General features: G+C 51.7%; 1 protein-coding gene across 1 annotated transcript in view; it reads right to left on the bottom strand.

Annotated features, from left to right (window-relative positions):
- The window catches only part of CASTOR2 (cytosolic arginine sensor for mTORC1 subunit 2), a 54,690-nt gene that overhangs the window by 41,334 nt on the left and 838 nt on the right, over window positions 1-12,518 (bottom strand). The window lies entirely within an intron of this gene.

Below are 12,518 nucleotides of genomic sequence, written 5' to 3'. Positions count from 1 at the left end.
GCGGGGCGGGGCTCTGGGAATCCAGGGGCGGGGCCTCGGGGGCTCTGCTCAGGGCCTGGACTTCATCCCAGCACATCTCACAGTCGCAAGATGGGATTAGATTTCTGTGCAAATCAAAGCTGCCCTCCTGCTGGGAAAGAGCCTGGAGGGGACGATGAGGGTCAAGGGGTCTGGTGAGGGAGGCAAGGGAGGCGAAACAGTTAGAGAAAGGGCCTGCAGAAGGGCTCGATAGAGATAGATGGATGTGGGGATGCAGAGGAGGGTGGGAGAAGGTCTGGGCAGGAGATGAGGAGGACCACTTGGGACAGTCCAAGGATGGGCAAGGAGTCTAAGCATCAGTCAGGCAGCTCCCGGGTGCAGAGAACAGCTCCCAGGACCTGGCTGGGAGCGGACCTCAGTGCTCTTGGTTCTGACAAGCTGCTCTTACAAAGGGCCCCCTGCCTAACTCCAAAGGTACTCAGGTCTGTATGCCTGCAGACTCCTCCTCTGCTGCAAGCAAAAAGTCCCTCGTCAAAAAAAAAAAGAAAAGAAAAAATCAGAATTAGACATTCCATCCTGCATCTACCGGCTCAGCCCTTCCAATCATTCCAAAGCTGAACAGACCATCAGCGTTGTGGGAACCAAGGCCACCACTGAGGCATGCAGCCCAGCGAAGGGCACTTCGGTCCTCAAAAAAATATCCCGTGAATTCATACGAATAACCACTGTGGTTAGGATGCCTAAGCCCTTGATATAAAGTTTCTCTTTTAATCCTCAGTGCAACGCAAAGGGCCCCATATACTGATGACCATTTAAAGATGCAGAACTGAGCCTCCTTTGAGGTTCTCAAGAATCTGCCCAAGGCCACAGAGCTGGTAAGTGGCGGTGGTGGTGGTTGTTTCGTCTCTAAGTCGTGCCTGGCTCTTTGTGACCCCATGGGCCGGAGCCCACAAGGCCCTCTGTCCATGGGATTTCCCAGGCAAGAATATTGGAGTGGGTTGCCATTTCCCATTCCAGGGGATTTTCCCAACCCAGGGATTAAACCCACGTCTCCTGCATTGGCAGGTAGATTCTTTACCACTGAGCCGCCAGGGAAGCCCTGGTAAGAGATGGACTTTGAATTAAAAACACGTTTTCTTCACTCTTCCAAGTGTGCACATGCCCCGAGAAATGGGCCTTAGCACAGGCCTGAACCCCAGTCTGCCAGGTGTCCGCCGTGTGACTGGGGGTGAGTTATGAGCTGCTGTCTCCCCTGAGGGCTGGGGAGGGAAAAGGCACATAGCAGGCGCTCAAGAAAGATCTCTGAGGCTAAGCTTTGTTTGTTCTAAATCCACTCTATCAGTCACCGCCTCAGTGACTTTTGAACTCCGAAGGGAAGACTGAACTTGGAGAACACATTTCCACCCCCTGCCTTTCCTGCCCAAGAAAGGGAATACGTCGTGAGGTGGGGAGGGGCTGGAACCGAGGGTGGGGAGGAAAGTCCAGGGGAGGGCCCAGGAGGTCCGCCTTGGAGGGAAATGAACCCTACCTTGAGAGAATGCACCTTGTTCCTGTCCAGGGTCCTGGCCGGTGCAGGAGGAGAGAAGCCTGACTGGATCGCCTCTCCGTCCCCACCTCCCAGGACTGTTCAGCTCCCGGCAGCCTCAGCTCAGGTCAAGTGGCCACAGCCTAGGCTGGGTCAGCTGGGGAGCCTGCCTTCCCCTGACCCTTCCCCAGGGCCCCTAAGTATGGCCACCCCAGCACCCCCCGAGCCTCTTGGAGCCCACCACTTCAGCAACCACCCCTTTCAGACAGGTGAGACACGGAAGGTATCTGGCAGTGGTCTCCAAAGAGCCCAAGAGCCACGGGAACCTCCATATGACACATCCTTAGAGATGCGCCCACTTAGATGACACCAACTTGTGGTGAGCTTGGTCCCAGGAGGACCATGGGCAGAGCCTGCTGTGGCCAGGTGCTTTACCTGGGTTACTCTCGCCCCATAATCCTGTTTGTGCACTGAGAACCTGGGTCCAGGCTGGGGTCACCCGACCGGAAGGGGACTCCAGGCTTCTAGCCAGGCAAAACTAATATGGTGGTTTACGAACATGGACTCTGCAACCAGAGGCCCTGGGTTCAAAGCCCTACTTCTCAGGTATTTTACACAGTGCAGCCACCCTGTAAAACACCCTGGTGGGTCTTGAAAATGTTAAACACAAGAGTTACCACTTGACATGGCATTCCCACGCCAAGGATCTACCCAAGAGAGATGAAGACACATATTCACACCAGGCTCCTCTGTCCATGGGATTTCCCAGGCAAGAAAACTGGAGTGGGTTGCCACTTCCTTCTCCAGGGCGGGGATCTTCCTGACCCAGGTATTGACCCTTCTACACTGGCAGGCAGATTCTTTACCAATGGACCATCAGGAAAGCCCACCCACAGATGTTTACCGCAGCAATCTTCATAATAACAAAAATGGGGAAACCATCCAAATGTACGTCGATGGATGAATGAACATCCATATGATGGAATATTATTCTGCAGTAAAAAGGAATGGTGAGCTGACACACAGGCTATAACACAGCTGAACGCTGAAAATACGATACTCAGTGAAAGAAGCCAGTTACAAAGAGCTACATACCGTGTGATGATTCTGTTGGAATGAAACGTCCAGAAAAGGCAAATCCCTAGACACAGGAAGTGGATCAGTGCTGCCAGGGGCTGGGGGTGTCTGCTTAATGGGTACGGTTTCTTTTGGGGCGACAAGGAACGAGTTCTGGAATTAAGATAGTGGCAACAGTTGCACAACTCTGAACACACAAGCGGCTTGTTGTGTTGCTGTTGCTGTTTAGCCGCTAAGTCACCTCCAACTCTTTTGCGACCCCATGGACTGGAGCCTGCCAGGCTCCTCTGTCCATGAGATTTCCCAGGCAAGAAAACCGGAGTGGGTTGCCACTTCCTTCTCCAGGGGGGAATCTTCCTGACCCAGGGATTGACCCTTCTACACTGGCAGGCAGATTCTTTACCAATGGACCATCAGGAAAGCCCACCCAAGAAGCTACTGTGTTGTAAACTTAAAGAGGGTGAATTGTATGGTATTTTATGTGAATTTTATCTGAATAAAGCTGCTATAAAAAAAAAAAACTGCTCTTCACTAGTTGCTTTTGTGATCTTGGGCAAGGTATGAACCTTCCGTGACTCAATTTCCCCATCTGTAAAATGGGGCCAGTAACTGTACCTACGTGCTAAGGGTTGTTGTGAGGATTAAGTGAGTTCATGCATGACGTGCTCTAAGCAGCTGTCTCGCTGGGTGCCAGCACTTCCCCTCGGTCTGACTCTGCCGCCCACGCTGCCCTGGCGCACTGCCATCTGCTCACCCACCACACTGCCCTTTGATTCTGAACACTCACCTCGCTCCTATCTCTCCCACCCAGTGCCCAAATTTTCGTAAAACATACATCCTTTCAAATTTATCATCTTGATCATTTTAAAGTTGGCTTTTCAGTAGTTAAGTGCGTTCGTATTGTTGTGTAACCGATCTCCAGAACTCTTCATCCTGTAAAACTGAAACTCTATACCCACTGAATAACAACTCCCCACTCACCCGCCCTCGCCGGCCTCTGGCAACCACCACTCGACTTTCTGTCTCCACGAATTTGACTTCTCTGGGTACCTCACGCAAGTAGAATCAAACGGTATTTGTCTCTTGGTGAATGCCTTATTTCACTTGGCACGATGTCCCCGAGGCTCAGCCATGTTGTAGCGTGTGCCACAGTTCCTTTTGAAGTCTGCGTGATACTTTATTATCTGTAGAGACCACATTTTGCTATCCGTGCATCTGTTGATGAGCACTTAGGTGGCTCCCACCTTTTGGCTATTATGAATAATACTGCCGTGAATATGGGTGGGCAAGAAGACCCCAAGCTTTTAAGGCCAGACCTTAGAGGTGTGAGTGTGTCCATTATAAGGAAAGGACTGTAAGTCCAATATAAGTGCGCTGGCTTCCCTGGTGACTCAGTGGTGAAGAATCTGCCTGCAGTGCAGGGGACGTAAGAGACACAGGTGTGATCCCTGGGTTGGGAAGATCCCCTGGAGTAAGAAATGGCAACCCACTCCAGTATTCTTGCCTGGAAAATTCCATGGAATTGTGCAGGGCAGGCTACAGTCCATGGGGTCCCAAAGAGGATGTTACCTTTAAGGCAAGGATAAGGTTTTGGGGGACTGGCAGCTGGGGGATATGTTCATGGTAGTTAAGCAGCAGCACCGGGTCTTGGACAACCAGCGATGGTGGGAGGAGGCTGGTTCATTCAGGGCTAGTTCCTCAGATCAGAGGTCTGTTACAAGAAAATCATTTGCGAACACGTGTAAGCTCAGGGCTTTGCAACAGAAGATGAGTCAGTGTGGTGAAGCTCTGGTCCTGGGGCCTGGACTGCACCTGGGGCCAGCACAGAGGGAGATAAGCCCTCCCCGCTATGGCCTGAGGCACAGGTGATTCTAGAAAGTCACTCACCCAGCCCCAGGGTGGCTTTGAGAGCTGGATGAAAGCTAGCTAGGGTGATCACACATTCTGGTTTGCCCTGTTGTCTGGGGTAATTATTTTTAGTGCTCCTTGTTATTCTCAGAAGTGTCCCCATTTAGATGATAAATTACACAGTCACTCTATCAGTTACCCACTGTATAACAAATTGCCCGAAAACTTAGTCACTTTAAACAACAAACTGGTATATCTTTCACAGTTTCTATGGGCTAGGAAGGTGCGCCTGGCTCAAATAGGTACTTCTGGCTGAGGGTCTCTTATGAGGTCACAGCCCACGTGCAGGCTGGGGCTGTGGTCACCAGAAGGCCTGCCTAGGAGCAGGAGGATTTAAGGTCAAAGTGACTCCCTGGCTGGCAGCTACTGGGAGGTCTCAGCCTCACTCCACTCTGGGCCTCTCTGCAGGGATGCTTGAGTGTCCTGACAACATGGCAGCTGGATTCCCACAGAGCAAGTGGAGGGCAGAGACAGAGCGAAGCCATGCCAGGCGGAAGCTATCATTCTGATGCCTCAGAAGCATCACAGGATCACTTCTGTCCCCTTCTGCTCATTAGAAGAAAGTCACTAATCTAGACCCTACACGTAAAGGTAAGGGAGCTTTAGCTAGCTTTTCAAGGGAACATTGTCAAAGAATCTGGGATATTTAAAAACTACCACAGTTACTCTAAAACTAGGGCATATGAGGTGGAGAGAGGGAGCAAAGCCAGAGAGGACAGAAGTCAGATCAAGGAATATTTGTGATGACAGATAAGGAGCATGATCCAGGATCTGGGGACAAGGTGAGAAGGGACTGTTTTGAGCAAGGCAGAGATAAAATCAAGGATTCACAGTGAATCATGACATCCACTCCAGCACGAGCCTCTGGTGGGGTCACAGGGCTCCACTCAAGCCCCGCAATAGCAGCCATCACCTCCTTCTGGGTCTTTGGGCCTGTCATCCGCTATCTTTGGCAGAGAACACACCTTTCCTTTCCACTGGACCGAAGCTCCTTTTGTGCCTCCCATAGGGCCCTGCACACAGCAAGTGCACACTGCAGGTTTCTGCACGAACAAAACATATCAATTTACACCAACCCCAAGCTGTGGTCACGCCGGCCACAAGTCCTGGCCTGCACCCTGCACCCACCTTTCTCTTTCCAGCCTCCAGGCTTTGGTTCTTCCTGCCCAGAGGGCTCTGGCTGTGCCCACCATCTGCACTGCCCTGGGGGCAGATGGGACTGGTGGGAAAGTGGCTTGGATAATTTAGGAGGGAGATGAGCAGGAAGAGGTGTGGACCTCACTAAGCAGGTGGATGTGGGGCAGGTCGAGGATAACTTTGTACTTCCCATACCTTGGGCTTCGGAGGTGGTGCTGAGCCTATGTCTTTCTCTGGGGCAGCAACAGGCGATGGATACCCCAGCCAGGCGTGAGGATTGGCTCTGTGCTCCCCCACTCTCTCCATCTGTGTCCACCCACTCCTGCTCACGGCCCGGCCTGTTTTCCTTCGTCCCCAGCACCTCCACCTCCTGACATCTTCCCATTCCACTCAGACTCAGCTCACAGGGCCATCTCTTCTAGGAAGCTTGAACTGCTTGTAGCTTGGGATGCTACAGGCTTCCCAGGTGGCTCGGTGGTAAAGAATCTGACTGCCAAGGCAGGAGACACAGGAAGATTCCCCTGGGGAAAGAAATGGCAACCCACTCCAGTATTCTTGCCTGGAGAACCCCATGGACAGAGGAGCCTGCCGGGCTACAGTCCATGGGGTCACAAATAATCAGACCCGACTTAGCAACTGAACAATTGTGATGCTACAGCATTTTGGCTGTTACTCTCAGAGACCCTGAATGCCTGGTGTCCTCAGCGAGGTTCCTGGAGGGCAGTGACAGACTCTCCACTTCCTACAGCAGAGTGTGACTGTACGTGCATTGTTTTGTAGCTAAGTCGTGTCCAACTCTTTGTGACCCCTGGACTGCAGCATACCAGGCTTCCCTGTCCCTCGCTATATCCCGGAGTTTGCCCAAGTTCATGTCCATTGAATCGGTGATGCCATCCAGCCATCTCATCCTCTGTCGCCCTCTTCTCCTCCTGCCTTGAATCTTTCCCAGTACTAGGGTCTTTTCTAACGAGTCAGTTCTTTGTATCAGGTGGCCAAAGTATTGGAGTTTCAGCTTCAGCATCAGTCCTTCCAATGAATATTCAGGACTGATTTCCTTTAGGATGGACTGGTTGGATCTCCGTGCAGTCCAAGGGACTCTCAAGAGTCTTCTCCAACACCACAGTTTGAAAGCATCAATTCTTCAGTGCTCTGCCTTCTTTCTGGTTCAACTCTCACATCTGTATGTGACTAGTGGAAAAGACCATAGCTTTGACTAGATGGACCTTTGTCAACAAGGTCATGTCTCTGCTTTTTAATACACTGTCTAGGTTTGTCATAGCTGAAGGCTCCTTAACGCACACACATAGCTTTGTGTATGCTAGGGAACCCTGGGTTTTTCAAACTCTGCCTCCACAGACTCTCAATGGCTAGCTTAAAGAGCATTTTCTCTCTCAGTTAACACTGGAGTCTGCAGTGGACCCCAGGCTCTATCTGAAGTGCTTGTCACGGTTTGTCTAAGTGCCCACAACAACCTAGGCGGGGGGCATGAACACTATTCTGATTTAGAAACGGAGTGCACAGAGAGGTCAAACATCGTGCCCCAGGTCACACCGCCAGGATGCAGGGGTGCTGAGATTCCACCCGAGGCGCCGGGCCCCAGGCCCTCGCTCCCCTGCTCATTTGTCTTTCCCCAATGTGATCAAACAGTGGTGTCAGCCCAGCACCCTCGGAAACAGTGGACTGTTTGCAATTTTGAGCTTTTCTCCTGTAAATGCCTCTTAAGTCTTCAGTGCTCATGATGGCTCATTGGCAAGACTTCCCAGAGGCAGCACCGTGGATGAATGATCGCGGACCAAACCATACCCGAGACTTAACAGATAGCAGATCCGGCCCAGGCAGGCAGTGTGGGTTTCTGTGAGCAGGGGCTTACTGCATATCACTTAGGTGCTTTTTCTTGCCAATCAAGAGATGGACTTTCTAGATACGAGCATCTCATGGGCAAAAAGAGGATGCTGAAGCTTCCTGTGCCCCCACCTCCAACTTGCATTTCAGGATAATGATCTTGTCCCTGCCCAGCTTCGTTGTCGTGGCCTCTCAGTGACACCTCTGCTTAGCGGCCCCCAGGAGGGGGCATGTCCAAACCAGTGTGATTTTAGACCTGGCTGAGAAATCTCAGGACAGGTTCCACAACCAGATTGTTGTTCAGTCGTTCAGTTGTGCCTGACTCTTTGTGACCCCATGGACTGCAGCACGCCAAGCCTCCCTGTCCTTCACCATCTCCCGGAGCTTGCTCAAACTCATATGCATCAAGTCGGTGATGCCATCCAAGATTTTCTGGGTTCAAATCCCAGTTCTACCACTTGGGTGTGTCCCTGGGCACTCAAGGTTCTCAGTCTCCTCATCTGAAAAGTGGGGACAATCCTGCTTCAACTTTAGAGGGTTGTTGTGAGAATTAAATGATCTAACAGATGTATAGTGCCTGAAATGTACTAAATGCTTTATAAGCATCAGCTATTATTGTTGTCGTTGTTTTCATCATATACTTATTGATTATTGCCAGTTTTGCCTTCCGCAGTTGCAGAGAGCAAATTGGGGTCCCCGAGGAGCTCCATCTCCAGATGGCCCCAAGACTCTAGCTAGGCGTCCCCAGCTGCAGTGGTGCATCCTGATTGGCTTGTGATGGTCTCATTTCCTGTGCCTGTGATTGGTGGAGATATACTTATGTGCCTGGTTCTGACCAATGAGATGGGGAAGTCTGTGTATGCGGGGGATGTGATCCCAGAAAGGCTTTCTCATAGACTTTCTCAAGGCAACAGCCTTTTCTGTCCCCAGGGTCCTCGCCACTCCTTCCCATGACTGCCCATATTGCCTGGAGGTGCCCCAGCCATTCCACAGAGCCAAAGAGAAAGACTGGGCCTTTGATGACATCAAGCCTTTAAGTTACCAGCCCTCAAACAGCCCAATTCATGACTTCATGGCACAAAGTTCATACTTCTTATTGTTTGCACCAGCTTATTTGCAGGCCAAAGGATCCCAACTATATTCCATGGTTGGTCACATATCTTCTTGGGATTAAACCCACCACACCAGAGGAAGGATTTGAGCTCAGCTGTGCATCAGGGAAGACTTCCTAGGGGAGGTGAGGCTGACACAGGATCTAAAAGAACAGGCAAGTGGACAAAGGGGGTAGGACAAAGGGGGTAGGGCAAAGAGCAACATTCCAGGCTGAGAAATAAAGGCCTGAGGCTAGAGACACTATAGGGTGTGTGTATCCATGCAAATAATCTGTGTGGCTGGGAGCCATATGAGATGAGACGGGAATGGTGTGGTGGGCTTTCCAGTGGGCCCTCAGCCAGGCTACAGAACCACAGGCTATCACAGGGCTGAAGGAAAGCTCTCTGGTCAGCCTGGATTTGGCTCACCTCAGGTCTCCCCCTCCAGCCGTGGGCCTAGAATAAATGTACTCAGCCTGCCTTCTGCCCCCTTTTCCAGCCGCACTCAGATGCTGCCCTGATAGTCAGGGCAGGGGCACTGGGCCTTGTTTCTCCAGGTGTGATTCAGTCTGCCGAGCTTCTTCCAGCCCCCAAGGCTCTCAGAAAAGACTCCAGCTGGAATCTGGGTCACTCTGCACGAGCCGGACATCCATCAAGCAAGCAGTTACTAAGTGCCTACAAAGCAGAGTGCTAAGCACAGTAGAGAAAGGACCTGGTTCAGATCCCAGTTCTGTTTCTTCTGTGACCTTGAGCAGGCTGCTTTACTTCTCCAAACCCGGTGTCTTCACCTCTTTGGAACACATGGTAAAAACAATGGTGCTAAGTCGCTTTAGTTGTGTCCGACTTTCTGCAACCCCATGGACTGTGGCCCACCAGGCTCCTCTGTTCCTGGGGATTCTCCAGGTAAGGATACTGGAGTGGGTTGCTGTGCCCTCCTTGAGGGGGCCTTCCCAACCTAGGGAACAAACCCGTCTCTCACGTCTCCTGCATTGGCAGGTGTAGTTCTGGTTTCTCTGGTACTGGCAGTGGGGTGGGAGAGAAGAAAAAGATAAAAAGATGCACAAAAAGCTTCTTGAAAGTAAGGTTTATAAACTAGGCGGTGGGAGAGTAAGACAAGCAAATGATATGCTCCTATGGACAAAATTTGAGAGGTGATGGTTACAGGGCGGAAGCAGAATGTCTAGATTCGGGGGTGATGAGGGACAAGCATTCCTAGCAGAAGATTAGGCAGGGTGGAAGGGATGTTCCTAAAGCTTTAGAACAGTATGCTGCAAATACATGGGCTGGATATAACTGTTGAATATAGGTGTCACTGAACCTGTAATAGCAGATTTCTGAACTTGAGCCAGAAAGATGCTGATTCAAATTCAGGCTCTACACTGACAGTGTAACCTTGAATGAGTCACTTAACATCTGAGCCTCAGACTCCTTCCTTGCAAAGCAGGTGTAAAACCTAATTCAGAGAGTCGTGTACCCAATCACTCAGTTGTGTCTGACTCTGCGACGCCATGGACTGCAGCCCGCCAGGCTCCTCTCTCCCTGGGACTGTCTGGGCAAAAGTACTGAAGGGGGTTGCCATTTCCTCCTCCAGGGGATCTTTCCAAACCAAGGATTGAAACCACCCTGCATTGGCAGGCAGATTCTTTACCCCTGAGCCACCTGGGAAGCCCCAGTTCGAAGAGCTGTACTGTGGTATATGCAGGATCCTGAACCAGGATCTGGCTAATTCCCACTTTAATGCCCTAAGATGCACTGCCACCTCCTTCAGGAAGTCCTGCAGGCTCTCTCAGGTCATCCCCCAGATCCAGCTGCTAGCCCCGAGACACTCCCCTCTCTGCTGTGAAGGCCTCTTCTTTCTCTCTCACCAGGCTTGGGGCTTTGAAGAGGAAGAGGCAGGGATCTCAGCATCTCTTGAACCCAGCTGCACCCCCACAGGGAGTGGGCATCTAGTGATGCCACATCCCTCCCAAGCCTCCACGCAGGTAGACATGAGAGGGAGGAAGTGACTAAGTCTGCTGGGGGTGGAGGGAAGCAGGGTTCAGGAAAGTTTTGGGTGATAACACTAGATCTTGAGGGTTCAACAGGAATTTACTGGTGGGAGGAGGGGGTTTCAGGCAGAGAACTAAAGCAGGGAGGTGTGAGTGGAAGTAAATTGTGGGTCAAACAGTTGTGCCAGAAAATGTCTAACTAAAGATGAGAATTCTGAATTCAGATCCCAGAGGGTCTCAGATGCCACGCCAAGGATTTGCCCTTCAGGGAGTGACCGAAAACTTGTTAACAGGCAACACAGTGACAAAAATGACAAGGCTCTGGGCCACCACTTGGGGGCAGATACTGATGGACGAATCAAAAAAGGACCAAAAGTTCTACCTGGATGATTGACTGTTGAAAATTGCTCCAATAATACATCCACACCCTGCTCCCCCTTATACTTGCAGAAAAGCCAATTTCCACAATCATTCCACCCTACACCCCGTAGCAGCTCTGTGAAACCTATGGGGCCGAGCGGTGCTATCTTCATTACAGATGGACAAAGTGAGAATCAGAGAAGGAAATGGATCTTGCCACGGTCACAGGGGCAATGAAGGGGCTCGTCACAACCTGAAGTCAGCAACCTGGCCCTGCCTGGGAGGCAGGCCTCTGGCCATTGGACAAATGTGCTCAGCACCTTCTAGAGCCAGATCTTGGAGACAGGGAGATGACCTTTGACCTCTGAGTCATCTTGAGACTGGACTGATCACCTGGGCTTCTTGCAGGAGAGGGAGAAGCAGGACCCACTGAGCGGTGAGGTTTCTGTGGTCCAGACAGGTCAGCAGGGGCTCACCCCCACGACGGGCCTATCTATGTGACCTCCAAACTGGACCCTGGGATGGGGGCTGGAAGGTGGCCAATCCCCCCACAAAGGGAATGGGACAGAGGGAGTGGCCCTTGGCTGCCTTTCTAAGAAGCCCCCAAATGTCCCCTCCTGTCAGCACCCAGGCCCCCGCACGGCAGCAGCCTGACTCATCATCCTGGTCTTTTGAATGGTAGCCGAGAAATCAGCCAGGGGGGCTGCCTGGGGCTGACGGCCAAGGGTTGGAAAAACAAGGCCGCTCTCTCTTACCTCCAGCCTTGGAATTTCAAGACAGGCTGGGGGTGGGGAGCAGAGGGCAGGTAGGTGCAGGAGGGGTGGGTATCAAGAGGGGGAGGAGGCTGGGGTGGGGGGCCAAAAGGGGTGGGGAGAGGTTCAGAATCGGAGCTGGTGGCTTTTGTTTTCAAATGACCTGTTTAATAATTACCTTTGCAATGAAAGGAGCCAGGGCCCAGGGAAGGTGAGCATTCAACCCTCCATACCCCACCAGGCAGCCGGGCAGCCAGAGAAGAAAGTAAACAAGATGCCACTGGCTCTCTGCTCCATCTCGCAAACAATGGCGGGACTGAGCTGCCGGCTCACACACACACATCAAAGTGAGATTTCTAGGCAAGAACTTTAACAGGCAGATAAGAGGCTCGGATTGAATTCCCCCCCCACACCCCGGGAGCTCCCCCTGAGCTTGCGTCCAAGGGGTAGCCTAGGGGCTCCCGTCATTTTAAGTTAACCTTGATCTGTAATTTATTCATTCATTTTGCAGAGAAGAACTACCTCCGTCTCAACCCCCGAAAAGCCTAGCCAGCAACAACTTCATCCCTTTAAACAGTCACAATGGTGGACAAACAAGGGATTTAAGTTACAGCGGCTAGCTAGCACTTACACTCCGGCTCCTTAAAAAAACATCATCCTAATCCAAGCCCCGGCCGGGGCTCACGAAGTCAGACCCTGACCGGCAGTGGGAAAAATCCAACTTGGGTTTTTTTTTTCAACCTCCCAAGGCCTTCAACTATTTTTCCCCCTGCAGCATCCAAGCCCAGCCTCAAGGCAGAGCCGTAAACACGCCTGCTCCTCCCCCTTCCACGGTTCGGCAAAACAGCCCCCCCCCCCC

The sequence above is a fragment of the Oryx dammah genome, unplaced genomic scaffold (genome assembly GCF_014754425.2).
Source record: "Oryx dammah isolate SB20612 unplaced genomic scaffold, SCBI_Odam_1.1 HiC_scaffold_2, whole genome shotgun sequence".
NCBI classification, from domain to species: Eukaryota; Metazoa; Chordata; class Mammalia; order Artiodactyla; family Bovidae; genus Oryx; species Oryx dammah.
Note: the sequence above shows the minus strand (reverse complement) of the source record. Positions and strands in the feature narration are given on the sequence as shown.